This window comes from Sapajus apella, unplaced genomic scaffold (genome assembly GCF_009761245.1).
Source record: "Sapajus apella isolate SASKATOON/1434 unplaced genomic scaffold, GSC_monkey_1.0 scaffold59, whole genome shotgun sequence".
NCBI classification, from domain to species: Eukaryota; Metazoa; Chordata; class Mammalia; order Primates; family Cebidae; genus Sapajus; species Sapajus apella.
In genome coordinates, this window is record NW_022436999.1 from 9,574,122 (window position 1) to 9,600,557 (window position 26,436).

At 41.2% G+C, this 26,436-nt stretch overlaps 1 protein-coding gene and 1 long non-coding RNA gene across 4 annotated transcripts in view; both read left to right on the forward strand.

Moving 5' to 3' along the window:
- The window catches only part of PPP2R5E (protein phosphatase 2 regulatory subunit B'epsilon), a 173,443-nt gene that overhangs the window by 30,586 nt on the left and 116,421 nt on the right, over positions 1-26,436 (forward strand). The window lies entirely within an intron of this gene.
- Positions 14,444-17,172, forward strand: LOC116528589. The gene is made up of 3 exons (XR_004259105.1): positions 14,444-14,694; positions 17,023-17,027; positions 17,162-17,172. It is a non-coding gene; the product is annotated as an uncharacterized LOC116528589 (long non-coding RNA).

Sequence of the window (26,436 nt, forward strand, 5' to 3'; positions counted from 1 at the left end):
CTTGTTACCCAGGCTGGAGTGCAATGGCGCGATCTCGGCTCACCGCAACCTCCACCTCCTGGGTTCAGGCAATTCTCCTGCCTCAGCCTCCTGAGCAGCTGGGACTAGAGGCATGCGCCACCATGCCCGGCTAATTTTTTGTATTTTTAGTAGAGACGGGGTTTCACCATGTTGACCAGGATGGTCTTGATCTCTTGACCTCGTGATCCACCCGCCTCGGCCTCCCAAAGTGCTGGGATTACAGGCTTGAGCCACCGCGCCCGGCCGGATATTTTCTTTATTTAAAAATATATCTAGAATCCAACCACTTCTCACTATTTTCTCCGCCTCCTTTGCAACCTCCTAGTCCAAACCACTACCATCTTTTGTCTCCCATCAGGTTCCCTGCTGCTTCCACCCTTTCCCCTGCGTTCTACACAGCAGCCAGAGCAAGCTTTTAAAAATAGAAGTCAGATTATGTCACTCCTCTGTTCAGAACCTTCCACTGGCTTCTCATCTCATTCAGAATAAAATTTAAATTACCTTCTGAGGCTACAAGACTTTACATGATGTGGCTGTTTCTTTGACCTCATTTTAACTCTCTGCTCTTAACCACACTCCCTCCTTGCTGTTTCTCAAATACACATAGGGCCTTGCATTTATGGTTTTCTCTGCCAGATACTCAGCATGTCTCCTTCCTTTACTTCTTTACGGTCTCTGTTTGTATGTCACCTTCTCAGAGAGGCCTTTAGTGATACATTCTTTTTTACCAGTCTCTGGCTTGCTGTGTTTTACTCCTTAGCGCTTATCACCACCTGACAGTTGTTTTTTTTTTTCTGTCTCCTCCAGTTAGACTGTGCATTCCATGAGGGCAATGACCTTGAGTGTTTTGTTTGCTGTTTATCCCCAATGCCTACAACAGTGCCTAGCGCAGGGTGTATGCCACCTAAGTTTCAGTGGAATCACTGTCCAGTGACATTCATCCCCTGGTCTTAGTGATGGCTCTTCCCTGGAGCTGAGGTGAGGCCTGTGTCCCATTGTTGCTGGGCTAGAGGCAGCTGATTTCCTCCCATTCTTTGATGATCAGGTGGCCTGGTGTTGTGATATTTAATGAAAGGTTCGTCCTATCCCCTTTTGCCAACAAAATTTTAATGAGTTTATGGTCATTTTTCTTGCTAAATACCCATCTTCATGGATTTAGGCATATGATCATTGTATGCTTATGGTTTACCTAAATGTATAACTATTCATGTTTTTTGAAGAGGGCGGCACATGGAGCAAACACTTTTTACTTAGGTATGGATGCTCAGGTAGTTGTTGTGGAGTTGATGCCTTCTTTGTCTACTCTTGAAATTCCTGCAAGCTCCCAAGCCTCTTTTATACTCAGATCTATGTACCAAGTTGCTCAGGTCCCAGTGGACCAGAGTTCCACTGAAGCGTTAGCTAACTCAGGGTTAGAGTTCCTGTCCTTCAAGTACAATTTGTCTCTCAAATGGCTTTCCCATAGCTGATTCTCAGGCTTTTAATATGGATTCTGTTAGTCCACAGGCATTTACTCCATTTGCAGGTGTGTGTTTGTAACATATAGTCAAACCTCTAACATTTGGAATAATGAGATGAGATGGGAATGCGTAGGAGGAAGGGCAGTCTGCTTTAGTGAAATATCGGATTCATAGAATACTTAAAAATAGGCCTGGCACAGTGGCTCACACCTGTAATCCCAGCACTTTGCGAGGCCAAGGTGGGTGGATCACTTGAGGTCAGGAGTTCGAGACCGAGCCTGACCAACATGGCGAAACCCTGTCTCTACTAAAAATACAAAAATTAGCCGGGTGTGGTGGTGTGCATCTATAAACCCAGCTACTCGGGAGGCTGAGGCATGAGAATCGCTTGAACCCAGGAGGCAGAAGTTGCAGTGAGCCAATATCTCACCACTGTACTACAGCCTAGGTGACAGAGTAAGACCCTGTCTCAAAAAAAAAAAAAAAAAGGTAATTATATGATTTTTTAAAAATTATGGCACATATCATAGACTAAGATACAACTGGATTATGAGTCACATAAGCAACTGTAATGGAAATATTTGCAATCTACGCAGGCCTAGAGAAGAAGCAAGGGATTTTAAGTAACAGTCTGTGTAAGAGTTATTTAACTCAGACTCTGAAGGCTAATCTAAAGAACCCAATCCCAGCACTTTGGGAGGCCGAGGTGGGTGGATCACGAGGTCAAGAGATCGAGACCATCCTGGTCAACATGGTGAAACCCCGTCTCTACTAAAATTACAGAAAATTAGCTGGGCATGGTGGCGCGTGCCTGTAATCCCAGCTACTTAGGAGGCTGAGGCAGGAGAATTGCCTGAACCCAGGAGGCGGAGGTTGCGGTGAGCCAAGATCGCGCCATTGCACTCCAGCCTGGGTAACAAGAGCGAAACTCCGTCTCTAAAAAAAAAAAAAAAAAAAAAAAACCCCGAGAAATCTAATTTCTTGAAACCTTTGATTTGAAAAAGTTTCTGATTTTTATATTAACGGACCTGAAGATTTGTGGGTACAGATTAACTTATACTTGATTAGAATCACATTCTTTAAGTATAAAATGGAAATTTTTAAGTGGAAAAGCAGAGATGTGATTTCTCTGCCCTGGCTGCTGCTTCTGGCCATTAAGGTAACCCTCACTGGAGATGTCTCCCATTCTGGAAGTGGAAATTTATGGTTTGTTGCCCCAAAGCTGGTTGAATTAGAAAGCTGGAGAGCAAAGCAAGAGAGAGTTTTAAATATTTAGTCGAAAGAGGGTTCTAATGACAGCAGGGATTGTGGGACTGTTCTGGACTCTGACTTCTTATGAGAGGAAGGGACAGGGTTAAGAACATTCCCTTTTGGGACAGACAAGCTAGGACTTCAGTCCAGTTTTGCCGTTTAGTATTGGAGTGATCTTAGATCAGTTATTTAACCTCTCTGTGCCTCAGTTTCCTTGGTGGTTAAAAATGGGGATGTTGAGAGGGCTCATATTTTAGAGTCGTAAGGATTCAATGCAATGTATAGAAAAGGTTTATTGTAGATGCTCAGGAAATGTCAGCTAATGTATATAGAAGGCATATTTTTCTTAAGAATTCAAGAAAATGATACCAGAAGGGCTTAAATGGGCACCCAGGACACAGTTTTCTGTGCCATTGTGGTCCCTATGAAACTGGAGTATATGTAGTTTTTTTGTGAGAGTGACAGAACAAAGAGTGACAGGCAGAGGGCAGGGGTTGCCATAGCATTGGGGAAACAAGTGAGCAGGGTGGTCTAGAGAGGAATGGGCAGGGCATTTGTGTGCATAGCGGCTCCAAAGAGGTGTGTGAGGTGTGCAAGGAGAGAAGAGCACACACATGGAAATGGGGGCCTGAGAGCTGCACGGGCTGGAAGAGAATACTGGTGTGTGTAGGAGTGGTGGGAGGGTGGGGAGGCGGGTGGAGTGAGGGCTTATGGGCTTGGATCAGGCTATTACATTGGATCCCAAAGGCATTAGGTGCCACTCAAACTAGATCTCTACAAAGGGGAATCATACAAACTGAGACTCCAGAAGAAAAGAGTTCTTTCTGTGGGTTTATGATAGATCCCTAGGGTCAGGCTTCTCAAACTTATCTAATCAAATGCCCCTAGGCATAAGAGAATTACCCTTGCTGCATTTTTTTTGAAGTCTTGTTTTTTTTACTTTAAAAATTCAATGATTTTTACATTTCATAATATATTTGTTTCTTTTCATTCTAAACATTGATGTTTTTAGTAAAGTTAATTGGACCAAGGGAGAATTGCCATGTTTATCTTATGGTTTCTAAAAGGAACCCACACTGCCCTTCTGAGATTAATCCAGGAGCAAGGTAGTTAATAGTTAGGGTAGTCGGATGCCAGGAAAGAGAGAGGGCTTTAGAAGGGGCCTCGTACTCACAGCAGGTAGGCAGTTGGTATTCCCTCATTGCTTCTTCTAGGCCTCTAAGGCCCCAAATCCTTTCTATAAGGCAACTTAGGAGTTTTTGAAGGCCCACTGATGGTCCTTTAGTGCTCACTACTTACCAAAGCTACTGAGATTCTCCCTTGTGCCCCCTGCAGCAGTGGCCCGGGACAGGAGGTAATGGGTGCATTTACTACTCTTTCCCAGGCTGGGCACGGTGGCTCACACCTGTAACCTCAGTGCTTTGGGAGGCTGAGGCGGCAGGTCACTCGAGGCCAGGTTTTCAAGGTTCCTCCATGTTGTCGCATGTGTCAGTACTTCATTCCTTTTTATGGCTGAATAATATTCCATTGTGCCACATTTTAAAAATCCATTTATCAGTTGATGAACATTTGAGTTGTTTCTGCTTTTTGGCTATTATGGATAATGCTATTATAAACATTCATGTACATTCTTTTTTTTTGAGACAGTTTTGCTCTGTCTCCATGTGCCAGACTGGAGTGCAGTGGCATGATCTTGGCTCACTGCAGACTCCACCTCCTGGGTTCAAGTAATTCTCCTGCCTCAGCCTCCCAAGTAGCTGGGACTACAGGTGCACGCTACCACACCCAGCTAATTTTTATATTTTAGTAGAAACAGGGTTTCACTATGTTGGCTAGGATAGCCTTGATCTCTTGACCTTGTGATCTACCTGCCTCAGCCTCCTAAAGTGCTGGGATTACAGGTGTGAGCCACTGTGTCTGGCCTCATGTACAATTTTTATGGACATGCTTTCAATTATCTTGGGTAAATATTATACCTAGGAGTGGGATTGCTGGATCATATGGTAACTCTGTTTTAACTTTTTGAGATATTGCCAAACTGTTTACCACAGCAGCTTCACCATTCTACGTCCCCATTAGTAAGGTATGAGAGATTTAATGTCTCTACATTTTTGCCAACACATGCTGTTTCTCTCTTTTTGATGGTAGTCATCTTATTGGGTGTGATTGCGTTTCCTGGATGGCTGATGATGTTGAGCATCTTTTCATGTGCTTATTTGCCATTTGTATATCTTCTCTGGAGAAATGTCTGTTCAAATCCTTTGCCCACTTTTGGGTTATGTTTTTGTTATTAAGGTGAAGAATTCTTTTTATATTCTGGGTACAAGTCCCTATCAAATATATGATTTGCAAATATTTTCTCCCATTCAGTGGGTTGCCTTTTCTTCATGGTGCCCTTTGAAGCAAGCAAATATTAACATGCTCAGAAAATATTTATCAAAGAATGCAGGAAAGAAACACTACCTTTTCTTGAAAGCTTTGCCTGACTTTTTACACAGTGTTGTCATTTTCTCTCTCAGATTCCTAGGGTGTATACTTCTTTCATATTGATTTTAATCTCCTCACATTGCTTTGTAACTTATTTGTAATTTTTCTCCCTCACCCAATAATACCGTGGGAGGCAAGTGCTGTGTCTCCTGTGTTCCTAACCGAGTTTCTGGCATAGGTAATAGGGTAGTATGTGGCAGTCACTGAATGTTGCCTGAGTGAATGCATGGATTTCTCTGTGGAACTCTGTCAAATAAAAGAGAGGATGCATCTGGTCCAGATGTGGGTCTTCGTTTTTTACGAACCAGCCTAGATTCAGATTGTAGAGTGTACGCAGAAGGCTGTGATTCTCCAGCTTGCAGTCCATACTTTATCAAGGACTGCTTGAGACTCCTTGATTGGGCTTCTGAGTGTGGGGAAGGGTTGGGGAGAGCAGAGTGAATGGCTAAGCGTATAGTGTGTGAGCAGGTTGTCATTATAAATATATTGTAATAACCACTGTGTTTATGTGGATTTCCTCAGTTTTAAAGTGGTCACTACCAAGGTTAATTACCTTCTTAACCTTAGAGGTGTAAAGCTGCTTTTGGCATTTTTGGAAACTTCTTTTGGAGCCACCAGATTAGATGGTCTTAGTAGTATTTATTTATTTATTTGACAGAGTCTCACTCTGTTGCCCAGGCTGGAGTGCAGTGGCATGATCTCGGCTCACTGCTACCTCTGCCTCCTGGGTTCCAGTGAGCATGTTCGGCTGATTTTTGTATTTTTAGTAGTGACAGGTTTCATATATTGGCCATGCTGGTCTCGAACTCCTGACCTCAAATGATCCACCCATCTTGGTCTCCCAAACTGCTGCCATTACAGGCATGAGCCACCACGCCCAGCTGGTCTTAGTAATACTTTAAGATTTCTTTCGGCTGTAAGATTTCATGACTTAAAACTTTGTCTTCCCCATGAAATCTTTCTTGATTACTTTAGTCCTTAATGATCCCTATCTTCTTCTTCTTCTTCTTTTTTTTATTCTTACCAGGAGAGAGCTGGAGTAATGATCCCTGTCTTCTTAACCTAAGTCATGCAAGACATATTTGTGTGAACCGCACAGTATCATTCATTCATTCAGCAAACATTTCATTAGGAACTTGGCTAGATGCTGGAGTGACAAAGATGACCAAGACAGCATTTATGTAACAATGTTTACTGAACACATTTTATGCTATGCCCTGGGGATTAAAGAGTGACTAAGACGTGCAAGGTGCTTGCATTCTACAGGTTGTTGCTTTTCATGGGTGTAGGTTTTCTCTCCCCAGTTGGACTGTAAGCCTTGTTTTTTTATTTCATTCCTTCAAACATGTAATATGATGAATAAATCATTTCTCAAGAAGTATTTGATTGACTTCTTTTTCCTTTTTTCTTTTTTTTTTGAGGTGAAGTCTCTCCCTGCCGCCTAGGCTGGAGTACAGTGACGAGATCTCGGCTCACTGCAACCTCCACCTCCCAGGTTTAAGCCATTCTCCTGCCTCAGCCTCCTTAGTAGCTGGGACTACAGGCTTGGCTAATTGTATTTTTAGTAGAGACAGGGTTTTGCCATGTTAGCCAGGCTGGTCTCGAACTCCTGACCCGAAGTTATCCTTCTGCCTTGGCCTCCCAAAGTGCTGGGATTACAGGTGTGAGCCACTGTGCCTGGCCAATTGACTTCTTAGATGGGTTTATTTATTAATTTTATTTTGATTGCCAAGAAAAATTTTGCTTGCCAAGAAAATGTGGGAGGTATTTGGAACTTTGAAATTTATGATCTATACAATATGTACAGGTCTTGGGCAAGTGGTTACTCAGGTGTCATGGTGGAAATAATCCATACCTGTGCCTGATTCTTGATTTGGAAGAAAAATTTGGAAGTAGCTTAGAGAGTTATTTAGTACTTCTCATATTCCCTAGCTCTTTTAATAGATTTCATTTCTGAATGATGAAGCGATGTATTCACATTTTGCTCTCAGAGGAAGGACACTGGCATGTGATTTTGGTACTGCATGCTTAATCAGAACTTCAAAGCGTTTTTGTTTTATTTTGCTTTTCTTTTAAAACCAGGGCTTTGCCCTTCTTGGTAAAGCATATTGGAGGGCAGAGGGGAATACTCATTGGGATTTTTTCCAAATGGTTTTCCTCACATCCTGCCATCCGAACCTCTTAAATAAGGGCTTTCAAGGCCTTCATGCAATTCTGGTAGTTTCAAGATACCTAAGAGGAGACAGATTATTTGTGATTTTCAGATGTGAAATTCATCATTAATATATATAATAAGTTAAAGTGCTTTTGGCGAAGGATAACAGTAGGGAGTTTTGAAACAGAACATCTAAAACAATTGTCTTCCTTGCAGTAACATGTGATATAAATATAGTGTTTTTTTGTGCTTACTGTTTGTCTTATGTTACCTCCTTGGTCTGGAACAGTTGTTTTCAGACTTCAGTGTGCAAAAGAATCACCTGAGAAATTGGCAGGAGTTGTTGATTTGTTATCTTTTACCTGGGGATGTGCAGGCCAGGCGGTTCAAATGCTTTTTTGAGCAGACTGGATATTGCTTTGGAAGTGTCACAGTGCTTGTTTCTAACCTCTACATGGTGGTCTGTTCCTGCCTGTCACCCCATACCCCACATTCTTCAGTGGCCTCATTGCCTTTGCTCTATTTGTTCTTCCCAAGATGGAAATCCATTTTCTGTCTTCTTAGAGCTCAGCTCAAGAGGAGGCCTTCCTAAGAAGGTTTCTGTCTAGTCTAGCTCACTCTGATGTTGCCTTCCCCCAAACCCCTCTCTGCATACAGTAGTTTCAAGAAAAAAAAAATGGCCAACTTTCCCTGTTTGGCTCTTGTAGGTATTGAGTATGTCATTTTTAATTTATGGTCTGTATTGCTCATTGGACTCTTCCTTTATATTACCCTACCTTACTGGTTGTCTTTCAAGGTACCCATGTACAACTTCAGAGGTTGTGCAGTACATAATATTAATGTGCTGGTTCTCTATCTTTATATATCTATTTTTGGAGATGACATTTCTTGCTACGTTGCCCAGGCTGGTCTTGAACTTCTAGGCTCAAGGGATCCTCCCTCTTTAGCCTCCCCAGCTCCTCTGTCTTTTAATGTAAAAAATAGTTCATTTCTCTTAGTAAGAATTTAAGTGCCTTGAAAATAGGAATAATCTTAGATTTTGTGTTTTTCGTAGCATCCAGCAACTTTATATTTAGTTTATTTCTTCTTCTTCTCTTTACTCTGTCACTCAAGCTGTAATACAGTGGCGCCATCTCGGCTCACTGCAGATTCCGCCTCATGGACTCAGGTGATTCTTCCACCTCAGCCTTCCAAGTAGCTTGGACTACAGGTGTGCGCCAGCAGGCCTGGCTAACTTGTTGATTTTTTGTAGAGATGACACCTGTCCATGTTGCCCAGACTGGTCTCTAGTTCCTTGGCTCAAGTGGCTCAAGTGATCCACCTGCTTTGGCCGGCCTCCCAGAGTGCTGGGGTTATAGGCATGAGACACTGTGCCCAGCCTCTTTTAATATTTATAATCGGCTAGGTGTAGTGGCTCACGCCTGTGTTCCCAGCACTTTGGGAGGCCGAAGCAGGTGGATCACGAGGTCAGGAGTTTGAAAGCAGCCTGGCCAAGATGGTGAAACCCCATCTCTACTAAAAATAGAAAAATGGCTATTTTTAGTAGAAATGGGGTTTGATGGCTAGGTGCCTGTAATCTCAGTTACTCTGGAGGCTGAGGCAGGAGAATTGCTTGAATCCAGGAGGTGGAGGTTGCAGTGAGCCGAGATCCCACCACCGCACTCCAGCCTGGGTGATAAGAACAAGACTCTATCTTTAAAAATTAAAAAAAAAAAAAAAAATCAATTTCATATAGTAGAAAAATATGGTGGTATTATTTGTTTTATTTAGAAGAGTAGAACTACAGTAATGTAAATGATTTAGGATTGGCCACAAAATCTGAAATTTGTTGAATTTTTGTTTTAAGTTTTAGAGCTCATTTTCTACCCGAGCTTCATTTCTGTTACATTTTTCTAAGTAGGGGACAAGTAATGTTTTAAGAGCCATCAAATATTATTCATTGAATACTGTCTTGTGGTATATAAAGTTGCTAAAGATTTTGATACAAAGATTCTAGTTAGAAGCCTTGAGGTAAGTTTTTCTAAATCCTACCCTGCCAACCCTCCCAGCCTCCACGTGGTTTTTGGTGTTCTTAAAAAAATAAAGTCATGCATGTATTTCCGTAGAAAGTAACAAAATGAAGTAGAAAGACGGTTACCCCTTCAAACATTTTGGTGTGTATTATTCAAGCTTTTTTGTAGGAGTAGTGGTGGCGGCAGCTGCATTTGTGTGGGCTCATGGTCTTAATATACCAAAACAAATGTTTTTTGAAGGGCTACTTCTATCCTATCCCAATGTAATAATTAGTCTGATAAAAATTTAACAAGTCATCATGATGCCTTTTTATTAAGTCAAATTGAGTAATTGACTTATCTAATTAGTAGTACATCTCCTAGTCAGATCAGTGCCTGGTTGACCCACAAGACAGAACTTTTGAAAATAAAGCAGCCTCTAGTGTATTAGGGATTGTGTGCTTCTACTTTAGTAAACTGTGTATCCTTTTTGAGAACTGCTGAGGTGTGGGGTGTTTTATTTGCTGTTTAAAAAACACTGAAAACTGAGCCAGAATATTTTTGCTTATAGTTTGAGGAAGGAGCGTGTTCATGTTCAGCTTCTTTGTATTTTGAAGAATGATATACAATATAACGTGTACATTTCTCCAGTTGCATTTTCATCCATCCTATCTTCCAGGAAGACCAGAATCCATGTATCTGCTGACTAATGTCATTACACAGTGACACCAGTTCATAGAAGGAGTATGGTAGAGTAGAAGAGAACAGGCCTTGAAGATTTGCTACTTTCTACCTGTGTGTGGCCCTTAGCAAGACCGTAACCCCTTTGAGTCACAGTTAAGTTTATCTATAAGATGAGAATAAACCCAAACACAAAAGATTAATGATGGATAAAGTTTTAAGGTCCCACCCTGTTTCATTCCTTGCTTCTCCACATGCCCCACTATGAACTACCACCTTCATGATGGCCAACAGGCATGAATTGTATTGAACTTTATTTTCCTCATTTCAGTGGGGAAGATGTCCCTTTTCCTGTTTAGTGAATTCATTTTTCTGTCTCCTGGATTTTTCTCTGCTGCCTCTTTACTTTATGGGTAATCTCTTTTCAATTATCCTGGCTCTCTTTGTCCTTTTCTTCTTTGTGAACTCTTATTGATCTGACAAGGTCACCTGAAGGAAGGTAGCTTCCTGTGACTTCACTGGCTTCAAGGAGGAGCCCCGTCCCCAGCAATCTTGAGAGCGCTCTTCTCACAGTGTTTTTTGGGGCTTACTACAATGAAAGGTCTCTGAGTGCCAAAGACCATCTTATTTACCTTGCATAGGGCCTAGGTGAATGAGTTGAGGGAATGGTGAATGGCAGCTCTCAAAGAAAGTTCATAATTTTTGCTTTAGGGGCAGTATCCAAAGTAGGTTAAGATCATAGACTCTGGGGACATATTGCTTAAGTTTAAACCCCTGCTCAGCATGTATATACTTTGATAAGAACCTCAGTTGCTGCTTCTGTAAAGTGGGGCTAGTAACAATAGTACTTATTTTATAGTGTTATTGTGAAAATCAGGTGACCCAATAGATGAGTAGGGTGGAGAGTGGTGTGGCACACAGAATGTGCTCACTAAGAATTAGCTGTTTACTATATATATGTATATTTTTTGGATACAGAGACTCGCTCAGTCTCCCTGGCCAGAGTGTGTGGTATAATCTCGGCTCACTGTAACCTCTGCCTCACAGGCTCAAGTGATCCTCCCACCTTAGCCTCCTGAGTTGCTGGGACCACAGGTGCGTGTCACCGTGCCTGGCTAATTTTGGTAATTTTTGTAGAGACAGGGTTTCACCATGTTTCCCAGGCTGGTCTCAAACTCCTGGGCACAAGTGATTTGCCAGCCTTGGCCTTGCAAAGTGCTGGGATTACAGGCGTAAGCCATTGCACCAGGCCTAGCTATTTATTATTACTATATTTCTTGAGCTTTCAAGGACCTTTTTCTGATAGTTTTCTACTGATAATTTTGCTTTTATAAAATTTTATACAGTTTCAACATGGTAATGTTTATCTTATAGGTGATATTTGACTGTGGGAGTGTTTTCCTTTTTTTGAGACAGGGTCTTGCTTTGTCACCCAGGCTGGAGTGCAGTGGTGTGATCTCAGCTCGCTGTAACCTCTGCCTACCAGGTTTAAGCAGTTTTCCTGCCTCAGTCTCCCGAGTAGCTGGGATTACAGGCATGTGCTACCACGCCTGGCTAATTTTTGTATTGTGCTTATTTATTTTTTTGAGATGAAGTCTTGCTCTGTTGCCCAGGCTGGAGTGCAATGGCGTGATCTTGGCTCACTGCAACCTCTGCCTCCCGGGTTCAAGTGATTCTCCTGTCTCAGCTTCCCGAGTAGCTGGGACTACAGGCGTGTGCCACCACACCTAGCTAATTTTTTGTATTTTTAGTAGAGACGGGGTTCACCGTGTTAGCCAGGATGGTCTCGATCTCCTGACCTCGTGATCTGCCCGCCTCGGCCTCCCAAAGTGCTGGGATTACAGGTGTGAACCACCATGCCTTGCCAAGTGGGAGTGTTTATATCATGCTACCTTCTGTTGGGTCCTCATGGCAAGTGAGGTATTGAGCAGGATGAGTCTCGTCACCCTCAGGACTTTAATAAGAGAAGCTATGGGTGTTAGGAGGCAGGGCAGCACCTCCTGCCTCTAAATCTGGTGCCTGCTGCTTCATGCTGTGTTGATGGTTCCAATTCCAAAATTTCAGCTGGGTGCGGTGGTGCATGTCTGTAATCCCAGCACTTTCGGAGACATGGGTGAATGACTTGAGGCCAAGAATTTGAGATCAGCCTGGCCAACATGGTGAAACCCTGTCTCAACTTAAAATATAAAAATTAGCAGGGTATGGGGGCATAGGCCTGTAATCCCGGCTACTCAGGAGGCTGAGGCAGAAGAATCGCTTGAACCCAGGAGGTGGAGGCTGTAGTGAGCTGAGATCATGCTGCTGGACTCCAGCCAGGGCGACAGAGTGAGACTCTATCTAAAAAAAAAAAAAAAAAAGAATAGAAACAACTTTCATTTGGAAATAATTTTAGACTTAAAGTAGCAAAAACAGAGAACTTACACTGCCTCCCCTAATACTAGCAATTATCTTTTCCATTGTTTTTTATTGCTGAGTATGGTTCAGTTTTGAATATATCTCACCACCATATTTTTGAACAGCTTTATTGAGACATAATTCACGTACTATACAGTTCACTCATGTAAAGTGTGCAATTCATTAGTTTTTAGTACTTTCACAGAGTTGTATAACCATCACTACAGTCTATTTTTGGAACATTTTTATCACCTCAGAAGGAAATTCTGTATCCATTAGCAGTCACTCCTCATAGCTCTCTACCTTTTATCCCCAGCTGCAGGCAGCCACTGATCTACTTTATGTATCTCTGGATTTGCCTATTCTGGACATTTCATGTAATATTGCCACCATCATTATATTGTGTTAACATTTTCTATGCAGACCATAGAGCTGTAGTGCATAGTTGTAAATCCTTGTTCTCCCACTTATAATTGTCTGACTGTGGACTTCTCATTTAATTTGTCTCTGCCTTGGTTTCCTGATTTGTAAGGTGGGAGATAATAATAGTATGTAGATGTAGGATTGTAAGAATTAAATGAGTTAACACGTGGAAAGCACTTGGCTCCAGTTTGTACTCTGTAAATTTTAGCTGCTGTTACACTAGGATGTCATAGTTTTTCTTTTCTTTTTTTTTTTTTTAAGAGATGAGGCCTCACTCTGTTAACCAGGCTGCTTGTGTGTGGTGCGATCATAGCTCACTGCAATCTTAAAATCCCAGGCTCAAGACATACTCCTGCCTCAGCCTCTGGAGTAGTTAGGACCACAGATGTACCACCACACCTGGCTAATTTTTAAATTTTTTTGAAGAGATGGCAGTCTTGGCTGTATTGCTTATCTATGTTGCTTTATTTTCTCAAACTCTTGGCCTCAAGAGATCCTCCTGGTGTGGCCTCCCAAAGCCTGCTGTGCCCGCCTAGGGATCTGTTATATTTCTAGTTGGTTCATTTATAGTCTTCCATATTGGTATTTATCGTTTCTGTGTCATTACCAGTTAGCCATACAAGTATATAACAATTATTCATATCAGTTTTAGTATTTTTGTCCTGAATTCTAAGTTTAGAATTTAGTCAGTGTAAACTATTTCATGTTACAAACACTTAGTTGGTAAAAAGAACTGCAGCATTTGGCATTGTAAGTATGTATCTTCGTTTGGCACCTTGGTGTATTTATTTGAATGACAGGTGATGTACCCATCTGATTTAGTTAAAGTCAAAATAAATCTAGTGCGTTGGTTTCTGAAAACCAAGTTTTGCTTTCCTTAAAGTGAATTTCGTTTTGAAAAGTTGCTTTTGAAACTAATTTTTTAAAAACACATTTGTTTCTCATAGACTTTCAAGATCAAAGAAGAGACAATATGTTCTTGTAAGAAAAATTCATAGTGCTCAAAACATACCCAGCACCACCTCCTCTATAGATGGGAAAACTGCTGAGGTTTAATTTGAGTGATCTGCAGGATAGTTAAATGAAGCTTGAGAAATATCTGTTTACAATGGTTATACGTTGTCAAAATAATTTTCAACATAAAAAATGGATCAAATCCAGATTAGGACATGGCAGAGGGATTGTGAAATAACCAGACAAAAAACTGGAGATATTGGGCTAGGAACCAGAAGATCTGGGACTTGCTACCAGCCAGCTGAATGACCTGGAGCAAGCCACGCAACTTCTTTGGGCCAGTTTCTTCATCTGTAAAATGAGACAATTGGACTAGAATAGGTGGCCTCTTAGGGCTTATCTAGAGCAGAAATTCTTTGGATTATTTCTTCTTCTTCTTTTCTTTTTTTTTTTTTTTTTCTGAGACAGAGTCTCAGTCTGTCTCCCAGGCTGAAGTGCAGTGGCGCAATCTTAGCTTACTGCAACCTCCGCCTCCCGGTCCAAGTGATTCCCCTTCCTCAGCCTCACAAGTAGCTGGGGGTGCCTGGCTAATTTTTGTATTTTTAGTAGAGATGGGTTTCGCCATGTTGGCCAGGATGGTCTCAAACTCCTGACCTCAGGTGATCTGCCCACCTCCGCCTCCCACAGTGTTGGGATTACAGGTGTAAGCCACCATGCCCATAATAACAAGATACTACCAAATATTGATTAATTTGGAGAAATCTCTAAGTTTGTTTTTTTGCTGCTCCTTTTCTCGTCCTTATTACTGCCATAGCCCTTCTAGTTTCACAGTGAGGTGGCTATTTTATGATTTGTATTTTTACGTTTCTGCTATCATGTAGCAGCTCTGAACTGTGATACTTTCAAAATTGTATTAAGGTTTTAGCTACAGATGCTCTGATTGGGTAGTAGAGCTCAAACCAAAACCAACTTCCCTCTTTGGTGGTGGAATTGGAAGCTGGCACGTTCTGTGTTCCAGTGTGTCCTGGGGGCTTTTTATGAGTAGCTGCATTTCTTAAAAATTGCCTGTGGTGAAGCAAATGCTTATATATAAATGATTTTCATGACTAATTTTGATTTTAAATTTGGAAATACAGTTTTATAGGAGAAAAACATTGGTACCTGACACACCATAAATTTTCACTTACGATTCCTTATATTTACTTTAAAGAGCCATTCTGCCTGTAACTAGGCAGTTTTATATTTCATAGTCTCTGCCAGTGGTTTCTAATTTTGGGCCATGAATGCTGGAGAGGTATATGAAGTTGTTATAAGGGATTCGATTATCCAAATGAACCCCTCTCTGCAGACTGATTTGTACTGGTGTTTTTCAGATGAATATAGGGATTTGTGACTAATGAAGATTTATTTAAGGCTAGACAGAGTGGTTCATGCCTGTGATCCTAGCACTTTGCCAGGCCAAGGTAGGAGGATTACTGGAGCCTGGGGAAGTCAAGGCTGCAGTAAGTCATGTTTATGCCACCTCACTCCAACCTGGGTGACAAAGTGAGACCCTGTCTCAAAAAAAAAAAAAAAAAAGTATTTAAAAGAAGAACTTCCTGAATTCATAAAAATGTTTTGTTTTGTTACTGTATTTTCTTTAGTGATATTAATGAAGATCCAAGACACTTTAAAAATCTTCCAAAGATTCATAACACAAAGATTGAAAAACATTCTTTTCTAAAACTATGTCAAGCAAAGCATGATGTAGACTGAAAAAGAAAAGAAAGAGATGTTAAGAAATTAGTGAAATGGATAGAGAGGCCACCTGATAGTATACATTTGTTTAAAAGCATGCATATATTACATAGGCTCCTTTGTAAGTAAAACTTAGAGAATTTAAGCAACCTTTGCTTTTTCACTTGATAAAAACGACACTGTCGTTTTAACAGATTTAGGACATTGGATCTTAAGACAAAAACAACAAAGATTTAAAAAAATCTCTCAAGACTTGGTTGATACTATCTAAAAAAGCTCTCTAAATTATAAAGCAGAGATATTAAGTTCATTTCTGAGAAGATGGTTAGTTTGTTGGCTGAATTGACATGCTCAAAATAAGACATAAGCTGTGTAGAAGCTAAATTCAGTTATTGCCAGAAGTTCACCACTTAATATAATACCAAATGTATTATATTTTAAGTGAATGAGAAAATGAGATTTGTTGATATTCATAATAGAAATATTGAACAGAAGAGAAGTGTGCTACCAGGTAATACCACTAACATGAGTATGTTTCTGGCCATTAGAGGGGGATGTTATATGACACCTTGCATCTGTCATTGACTTATCTTTCCACTTCTGCATAAACCTTGAGCAGGTTGATGTGTTTTTTGTTTTTTTGTTTTTTTTTTGAGACAGTTTCGCTCTGTCACACAGGCTGGAGTGCAGTGGCGTAATATCGGCTCACTGCAACCTCTGCCTCCTGGGTTCAAGTAATTCTTCTGCCTCAGCCTTCCAAGTAACTGAGATTACAGGCGGCTAATTTTTGTGTTTTAGTAGAGACAGAGTTTCGTAATGTTGGCCAGGCTGGTCTTGAACTTCTGACTTCGTGATCCACCCACCTCAGCCTCCCAAAGTGCTGGAATTAAGGGCATGAGCCACCACGCCCGGCCTTGTGTGTGTTTTTGAGACAGAGTCTCCCTCTATTGCCCAGGCTGGAGTGCATTGGGGCAGTCTCGGCTCACTGCAATCTCTGCCTCCCGGGTTCAAACGATTCTCTTGCCTCAGCCTCCTGAGTGATCTACCCACCTCGGCCCCGCAAAGTGCCAGGATTTCAGGGGTGAGCCACTGCACCTGGCCAGGTTCATGTGTTTTTATACTCATTTGTTTACTCTATATTTTTTTGGTTACCTTTGGAGATGGAAGAGATGTGGATAATCCAGAGATGATGCCTGTAGTCAAGAAAAAATAATTGTGGCCTTTTGATGGGGAGCCAAGTTTTATGAAATCCCACAGAGCCAATCTTCAGATCAAGGGTTCTAATTGGCTAGAGAACTTCAAAATTCTTTTGCCATATTGTTTTTCGAAGGGAAAGGAAATACACATTTATATATCTCTTTATAAAACAAATGATATCATATAGGTATTGTATGTTTGTGATCATAACTGCCTGGATAAAGGTTAAAATGTCATGAGAAAATGGGAAAACTGAAGTAGGAGGAAATAGAGATAGTTTATTTTTAGCAATTTAGAGTGTTCCATTTAAAAGCAGTTAAACTGGCTGGAGCTGTGGGCAGGGGGAGGGGTACTGGGGTGGTTTAAAGGCCATAGCTATTATGGTGAGTGCCTGACATTTTGATTTGAAGTGTGTCTCTCTGTCTGTGTATTTTGAAAACAGAAAAATTCTTGGAAAACTACCTTTATTTTGTTTTAACTGTGTACCCAGATAAAATAGTTTGTTATCCTAAATCTAGAATCGAGATTTTATTTTTTATTAATTGTTAGTTCTGTTAGTCTTTCAGGCATTTGGCTTCTTTGCTCATTCTTTTAAGATTTAAGTTGGAGAAGAAAAATCATATCCATTAGTTTTGATTACTCAGATCAATAAATTGAAAAGGAAAATTAGAATCATTTAAATTTGACTGCATGTGATGAGATTCTGCTAAATTAAACTATAAATTAAATGTTTATTAAACACTTAATAAACATTTATCAAAACTAAATGTTCTAAATTCAACTGTTTCCCTCTGTATATGTTCTTAGTTATTGATTGGTTATGGTTCAAGAGGGGAACTGGGTGAGGTTTCTTAACTCTTTGAGGTTGGTTTAGGCAACTTTAATTAAGCCTTAAGTGGGTCACTCTTTTTTTTTTTTCCCCCCGAGACGGAATCTCACTCTGTTGTCCAGGCTGGAGTGCAGTGGCGTGATCTTGGCTCACTGCAAACTCTGTCTCCGGGGTTCAAGTGATTCTTCTGTCTCTGCCTCCTGAGTAGCTGGGACTACAGGCACACACCACCATGCCCAGCTAATTTTTATATTTTTCGTAGAGACAGGGTTTTACCATATTGCCTGGCCAGAGCTGTTTATTTTTATAAAAATAGTACTATACTCTTTCTTTCTCATTATATTTCTATGAATTTTTGAGACAGAGGCTCGCTCTGTTGCACAGGCTGGAGTGCAGTGGTACGATCTTGGCTCACTGCAACCTCTACCTCCTGGGTTCAAATGATTCTCCCACCTCAGCCTCCCAAGTAGCTGGGATTACAGGTGCCTGCCACTGGACCAGCTAATTTTTGTATTTTTAGTAGAGACAGGGTTTCACCACGTTAGCCAGGCTAGTCTTGAACTTCTGATCTCCAGTGACTTGCCGCCTCGGTCTCCCAAAATGCTTGGCTTATAGGCATGAGCTACCACATAGAGCATTTTTTTTTTTTTGAGTTGAGGTCTGGCTCTATTGCTCAGGCTGGAGTGCAGTGGTATCATCTTGGCTCACTGCAGCCTCCACCCTCTGGGCTCAAGCCATCCTCCTACTCCAGCCTCCTAAGTATCTGGAACTATAGGCACACAGCACCATGCTTGGCTAATTTTTTGATTTTTATATTTAGTAGAGATGGGGTTTTACCATGTTGGCCAGGCTGGTTGTGAACTCCTGACCTCAAGTGATCTGCCTGCCTCAGCCTCCCAAAGTGCTGGGATTACAGGTGTGAACCATCATGCCTGGCCAGTCATGTTTATTTTTATAAAAATAGTCCCATATTCTTTCTCTCTCACTATATTTCTATGAATTTTTTTTCTTTGAGACGGAATCTCCCTCTGTCGCATAGAGTGAAGTGCAGTGGCGTGATCTTGGCTCATTGCAACTGCCTCTTCCTGGGTTCAAGTGATTTTCCTGCGTCAGCCTCCCGAGTAGCTGGGATTACTGGTGCATGCCACTGGGCCAGCTAATTTTTGTATTTTTAGTAGAGATGGGGTTTCACTATGTTAGCCTGACTGGTTTTAAACTTCTGAAATCCAGTGACCCGCCTGCCTTGGCCTCCCAAAATGCTGGGATTACAGGCGTGAGCCACCATGCCTGAGGGTGGAGTACAGTGGCGGTGATCTTGGCTCACTGTAGCCTCCACCCCCTGGGCTCAAGTCATCTTCCCACCCTAGCCCCCCAAGTAGCTAGAACTACAGGCATCCACCACCATGCTTGGCTAATTTTTGTATTTTTTATAAAGATGGGGTCTTGTCATGTTGTCCAGGCATGTCTTGAACTGGTGAGCTCAAGTGATCTATCCACCTCCGCCTCCCAAAATGCTGGGGATTATAGGCATGAGCCACCATCTCGGCCTCTGTGAATATTTCATTTCCTACTGAAAAGTTTGTCATATTGTTGTCTTTTTTTTTTTTTTTTAATGGCTATACAGCTGGGAGCGGTGGCTCATGCCTGTAATCCCAGCACTTTGGGAGGCTGAAGCGGGCAGATCACCTGAAGTCAGGCGTTCGAAACCAGGCTAGCCAACCTGGTGAGACTCCACCTCTACTAAAAATACAAAAAATTAACCGGATGTGGTGATGCATGCCTGTAATCCCAGCTACTCGGGAGGCTGAGACAGGAGAATTGCTTGAACCCAGAGGGTGGAGGTTGCAGTGAGCCGATATCGTACCACTGCACTCCAGCCTGGGTAACAGAGTGAGACTGCATCTCAAAAAAAAAAAAAAAAAAAATGCTGTACAGTCTTCCAAAGTGTGAATAAGTAGTTACTTACTTAAGGCCACTTTCTTATTGATACCATTTGGCATATTTTAATTTTCCTGCTGTTGTAAACAACACTGATGGGGAACTACTTAAGACATATCTCTCTGTTCACATAGGGTAGTATGTCTGTAGGATGAATTCTTAAAAGTGGAATTCTGAGTAAGAAAAACCTTGGTAGGTGCTGCTAAGTTGCTTTACATGTTGCAGTCTACATCTAGCAGAGTATCTGAGAATACCTTCTTCCTACAGTTTAAACAGTTAAAATTGAAAACTATAATTTTGAAAAGAACAAATATTCTGACTTTAGGAGTTGGAACATCACCTGAATAGTTGACACCATTACTGGTTAATCTGATTTTTGAAAGTTTACAAACTAAATTAATTAGTGAGGCCAGATAGCATCACTTTCACAGTGATTTAAGAATCCTGTGTCATTTGAAGCTCACCTGTTTAATATTCCTAGAGTACTTCATTATCTTGTTATCCTTCATGTTTGGTAATATCAGAAATTTTGTCAGAAGTGTCGTGCCACGTGTGCAAAACTAACTGTGTGCAAAACTAACTGCTTGAGTATAGTTTGTCACACTGGATACAGTGTAAGCAGCCTCTGTTTAGCTGCTATTGTAACTGTTTTCAAGTGCTTTTGCTCTCTACCAATGATTCTCACCTAGGGGTTCTTCTTCCCACCCCCCACCCCCAACCCCCACATACAGACAGGGTAATCTGGCAATGTCTGGAGAGACCTGGTTTTGACACTTGAATTCGGAATGAAGCGGGCAAGAGCAAGGAGTTGCTACTGGCATCTAGTGGTAGACAGGCCGGGGATGCTGCTAAATATCCTACAGTTCACAGAAGAGCTACTCACAATAAATAGTCATCTGGTTAGCCTGGCTTGGTGGCGAGTGCCTGTAGTCCTAGCTACACAGGAGGCTGAGGCAGGAGGATCACTTGAGCCCAGGAGTTTGGGGTTACATTGAGCTATGTTCGCACCACTGTACTCCAGCCTGGGTGACAGAGTGTGACCCCGTCTCAAGAAAGACACACACACACACACCCATCCATAAAACCGCAAAAGAGTTAACTGGAGAAACCCTGCTTTACACAAAGGAGTTATGGTGCTCTATCATACAACCATCTGATGATGATTCATTTGCTTAAACTGATTCTACTGCATTTCTTATGGCTACAAGCCACACTGACCTTTAGTAGATCAGAATTCCTTCCCTAGAGTGGCTGGCTGCTCTGGACTTTGTGTTGCTCTTTCTAGCTTTTTCATGTTTTGCTCAGCGGTAGGGTCAGGCAGGCCAGTGTAGTAGTTCTTGGCAAAGTGAAGCCTGGTATCTTCTATGAGGCTATAAAAGTTGTCTAAAGACGCATTGTCTGGTTCTGATAAAGCTCCTGGTAATTTCTGGACTGGAAGACTTGGCTATCATTGTTTTGCTGTTAAGTACCCCTTTCCACGCAAATGCGAAAGTAAAACACACACATGCTACCATCTTTTCCAAGCAAAAACAAAACCAAAAACCCAACAAACAAAAACAAAGCACTTGATAATCAAGGAGAGCCTAGGATAACTCTTCTTATTCCACATTTCAAGTTTGTACTTGATCTGGGCTATCATACAAGAAACCCAACTGGTATGACTGTCCTGAGTGCATTTCCAGTGAAGAGGCTGGGAGAGTCCAAAAGAATGTTTTGAGTCATCAGATCCTTTTAAAATGTCAGATTCTTTCCATGGGGTTAATTTAAACCTGTTATGGCCCTTTAAAAATCTTTGTAAGAGGCCTCAGAGCCATACTAACATGGAATACTGCCTGTTTAGCGGAAGTCTTTCTAAAGGGCACCTTTATATTGGTTTCATTTTTTACATTGTCAACCATCATATAAGAGAGAAACAGGAATTTTTGAGTCCTTAACTGGAAAGAAGAGCTGTGTGGGACAGAAAATCTTATGAAGCAAGTCTCCTTTTGAATAAAAAGGAAGCTCCCCCATTAGAAAATAAAGCATTATTATTTTTTCTTTCTTTATCATGACAATTTAGGTTTAGGCGAAGCATATTATGTATATAGAAAGATGTAAAAAATCCATGTGCCTTTAAGATAAACCTGTAATTCTTGTTCAGAGGTAGTAAGCTGTAGGTTGGGTGATTGAAGAACAGAGAATGATTAGGTTTCTTTTGTGAACACAGAGTAGAAAGTGTCTGGGCTCTTCCAGGGCCTAGAGAATGGAAAGTTTTCCCCTTTTTTTTTTTTTTTGAGACGGAGTTTCACTCATGTTACCCAGGCTGGAGTGCAATGGCGCGATCTCGGCTCACCGCAACCTCCGCCTCCTGGGTTCAGGCAATTCTCCTGCCTCAGCCTCCTGAGTAGCTGGGATTACAGGCACGCACCACCATGCCCAGCTAATTTTTTGTATTTTTAGTAGAGACGGGGTTTCACCATGTTGACCAGGATGGTCTCGATCTCTTGACCTCGTGATCCACCCGCCTTGGCCTCCCAAAGTGCTGGGATTACAGGCTTGAACCACCGCGCCCGGCCCCCCGTTGTTTTTTGATGTGTTTCTTTGTCTCCTTTATTTTCTTTGTCTCACTTTAGTGCTCCCCAATAAAAATATGATACAGACCACAAATGTGGGCCACATATGTAATTTTAAGTTTTCTAGTAGCCAGATTTTAAAAAAGGAAAAAGAAACAGAAGAAATTAGTTTTATTTTATTTAATTACTTAATTTTTTGAGGTGGAATTTTGCTCTTGTTGCCCAGACTGGAGTGCAATGATGCGATCTCGGCTCACTGCAACCTCTGCCTCCCAGGTTTAAGTGATTCTCCTCCCTCAGCCTCCTGAGTAGCCGGGACTACAGGCGTACCACCATGCCTGGTTAATTTTTGTATTTTTTAGTAGAGATGGGGTTTTACCATGTTGGCCAGTCTGGTGTCGAGTTCCTGAGCTCAGGTGATCTGCTCACCTTGGCATCCCAAAGTGCTGGGATAATCGTGAGCCACTGTGCCCAGCTTGAAATTAATTTTAATGATATACTTTCTTTAACTCAGAATATCTAAAATATTATCATTTCAACAGGTAACCAATATAAAAATGAGCTATTTTTAGATTCTTTTTTCACACTATGTTTTTGAAGTCTCATGTGTATTTTATATTTACAGCATATCTCAAATAAGGACTAGTCATATTTCTTTTTATTATTTTTTTATTTTTTTTGAGGTGGAGTCTTGCTCTGCTACCAGGCTGGAGTACAGTGGCGCCATCCCCGTTCACTGCAACCCTCCACGTCTCAGGTTCAAGCCACTCTCCTGCTTCAGCCTCCCAAGTAGCTGGGACTAAAGGTGCACGCCACCACTCCCGGTTAATTTTTGTATTTTTAGTAGAGGCAGGGTTTCAGCGTGTTGGCCAGGATGGTCTCAATCTCTTGACCTCAAGATCCATCCGCCTTGGCCTCCCAAAGTGCTGGGATTACAGGTGTGAGCCACTGCACTGGGTCTTTTTTTTTTTTTTTTTTTTCTTATAGATTCAGGGAGTCCACGTACAAGTTTGTTACATGATTATATCACTCTATGCTGAGGTTTGGACTTGAATTGAACTTGTTATCCAGATGATAGTGAACATAGTATCCAGTGGGTAGTTTTTCAACCCTTGCTGCCTGGTTTCCCCTTTTTGAAGTCCCCAGTATCTATTGTTCACATCTTTGTTCATGTGTACCCAGTGTTTAGCTCCTACTTATAAGTGAAAATACATGGTATTTGGCTTTCTGTTCCTGTGTTAATTCCGTTAAGATAATGACCTCCAGCTGCATTCATGTTGCTACAAAGGACATAATTTCATTCTTTCTTATGCTACATAGTATTCCATGGTGTATATGTTTCACATTTTTTTTTTAATCCGGTCCGCTGTTGAAGGTTGATTCCATGTCTTTCCTCTTGTGAATAGTGCTGTGATAAACATGAGGGTGCAGGTGTCTTTTTCGTTGAACAACCATTTATTTTTCTTTGAGTATATACCCAGTAATGGAATTACTGGGTCAAATGGTAATTCTGTTTTTAGTTCTTTGAGAAATCTCCAAAGGGGCTGAACTAATTTACGATTCCATCAACAGTATATGAGCGTTCCTTTTTCTCCAACTTTGCCAACATGTTATTTTTTGACTCTTTAATAGCCATTTTGACTGGTATGCGATGTTATCTCGTTGTGATTTTGATTTGCATTTCCCTGATGTTTAGTATATTGAGCATTTTTTTCATAGGGTTGTTGACTGCTTGTATGTCCTCTTTTGAGAAGTGTCTGTTCATGTCTTCTGCCCACTTTTTAGTGGGGTTGTTTTTTTCTTGTTGATTTATTCGAGTTTCTTCTAGATTCTGGATATTAGTCCTTGGTCAGATGCATAGTTTGCAGATATTTTCTCCCATTCTATAGGTTGTCTGTTAACTCTGTTGATAGCTTCTTTTGCTATGCAGAAGTGCTTTAGTTTAATTAGGTTCCACTTGTCAACTTTTTATTGCTTTGCAGAATTGTATCTCCTAGGTTTTCTTCTAGAATTTTGATAGTTTTGAGATCTTACATTGAAGTCTTTAATTGATCTTGAGTTAAATTTTGTGTATGGTGAAAGGTGTAGGGGTCGAGTTTCATTCTGCATATGGTTAGCCAGTTTCCCCAGCACCACTTATTGAATAGTTAGGACTAATTATATTTCAAGTGCTCAGTAGCTATATGTGACTAGTGGCTGCTGTATTGTATAGCACAATTTTATTTGGTCTAGCTCTTCTACTCTGCAAGAATTTTACTCCTTACTAGCTAGAGGTCATTCAGACATAGGCGTTAATATACTAACATATATGTAAAATTTGAGGAAAAAAGTATGTATGTTTATAGTTGCTTACTTCAGCTGTTTATTTATTTTGAGACAGAGCCTTGCTCTGTCCCCAGGCTGGAGTGCAGTGGTGCGATCTCAGCTCACTGCAACCTCTGCCTCCTGGGTTCAAATGATTCTCCTGCCTCAGCCTCCCGAGTAGCTGGGACTACAGGCGTGCATCACTGCACCTGGCTAATTTTTGTATTTTTAGTAGAGACACGGTTTCACCATGTTGGCCAGGATTATCTTGATCTCCTGATCTCGTGATTCGCCCATCTTGGCATCCCATAGTGCTGGGATTACAGGTGTGAGCCACTGCACCCAGCCATGTTTTTAAGATATTCAAAACATGTCATGTTTCAGCATTGTAGATGATGATATAAATTGGCCTGGACTTCATTGCATTTGTGGCTGTACGTGTGGCAGTTTTCTAGTTACATGTATTCTTTAAACATTGATATGTAGATGAGATGACTGCCACTTGAATTAAATTCTGACATACCATGATACAAACATTCTAAATCTTGGTGTCGTCAGGAAGCATGTTGATAACTGAAATTAAGAATTTTGGTATTGACTGCGTGTGGCAGCTCATGCCTTTAATCCCAACACTTTAGAAGGCCAGAGGGCAGATTGCTTGAACTCAGGAGTTCAAAACCAGCTGGGGCAACGTGGCAAAACTCTGTCTCTACAAAAATTGTCTGCACGCGGTGGCGTGTACTTGTAGTCCCAGCTACTTGGGAGACTGAGGTGGGAGGATCACTTGAGCCTGGGAGGTCAAGGTTGTAATGAGCCATGATCAGGCCACAGCACTCCAGTCTGGGTGACAGAGTGAGACTCTGCCTCAAAAAAAAAAAAAAAAAAAAAAAAAAGATATTTGGTGACCAACATTGAATATGGGGCTATATAAATCTATGAAGAATTTTGGGATAAATAGTTTGTATTGAGTGAGGGTATGTGAGAGGCAGTGATACTTGAAAAGTGAATTAGCAATTTTTTATGTTTATTTTTTACTTTGCAAATCTTCTTTGGTGAGCCTGTGCTATTTTTATAATAAAAAATAAGCTACACCCCCCAAAATTAATGCAAAAAGTAATTAAAGCAAAAACAAAACCAAAAAAACAATACCACCGATAGTACACAAAAGTAAAGAGGTTTGAAGACCTGATTCTAATTCTGGTTCTGTCATTAACCATCTATGTGATTTTGGGTAAGTCAGTTAACCCCTCTGTGTTTCCATTTCTTCATCTGTAAAATGAGAAATTAAAGTTGCTTAGATTCTTTAGGTCCTTTTGGTCATATAGTTGAGTAACAAACACAATTGCATGATAGCTTTCATGAAAGCCTTTTTGGGAATTTTTTATTTATAATTGTATTATATTTAAAATGGAGTCTTACTCTGTCACCTAGGCTGGAGTGCAGTGGTGTGATCTCGGCTCACTGCAACCTCTGCCTCCTGGGTTCAAGCAATTCCCTTGCCTCATTCTCCCGAGTAGCTGGGACTACAGATGTGTGCCACTTTTGTATTTTTAGTAGAGACAGGGTTTCTCCATGTTGGCCAGCCTGGTCTCGAACTCTGGACCTCAAGTAATCTGCCTGCCTCAGCCTCCCAAAGTATTGGGATTACAGATGTGAGCCACCATGCCTGGCCCATTTTTGGGAATTTTAAAAGAAGGAATTAGAGAGTTTAGGAGATTTTCCTAAAATCATTACATGGCTAGGTACAGTGGCTCACACCTGTAATCTCAGCACTTTGGAAGGCCAAAGTGGGAGGATTGCTTGAGCTCAGGGGTTTGAGACTAGTCTGGGCAACATAGCAAGACTCCATGTCTACAAAAAGAATAAAACAAAAGCTAGGTTGGCTTGGTGGTGTGCACCTCTAGTCTTAGCTACTCAGGAGGCTGAGGTGGGAGGATTGCTTAGACCCAGGAGTTTGAGGCTGTAGTGAGCAATGATTGTGCCACTACACTGCAGCCTGGGCAACAGAGCAAGACCCTTGTCTCAAAGAAAAAAAAAACCTTTGCTCTTTGACAGGTGATTC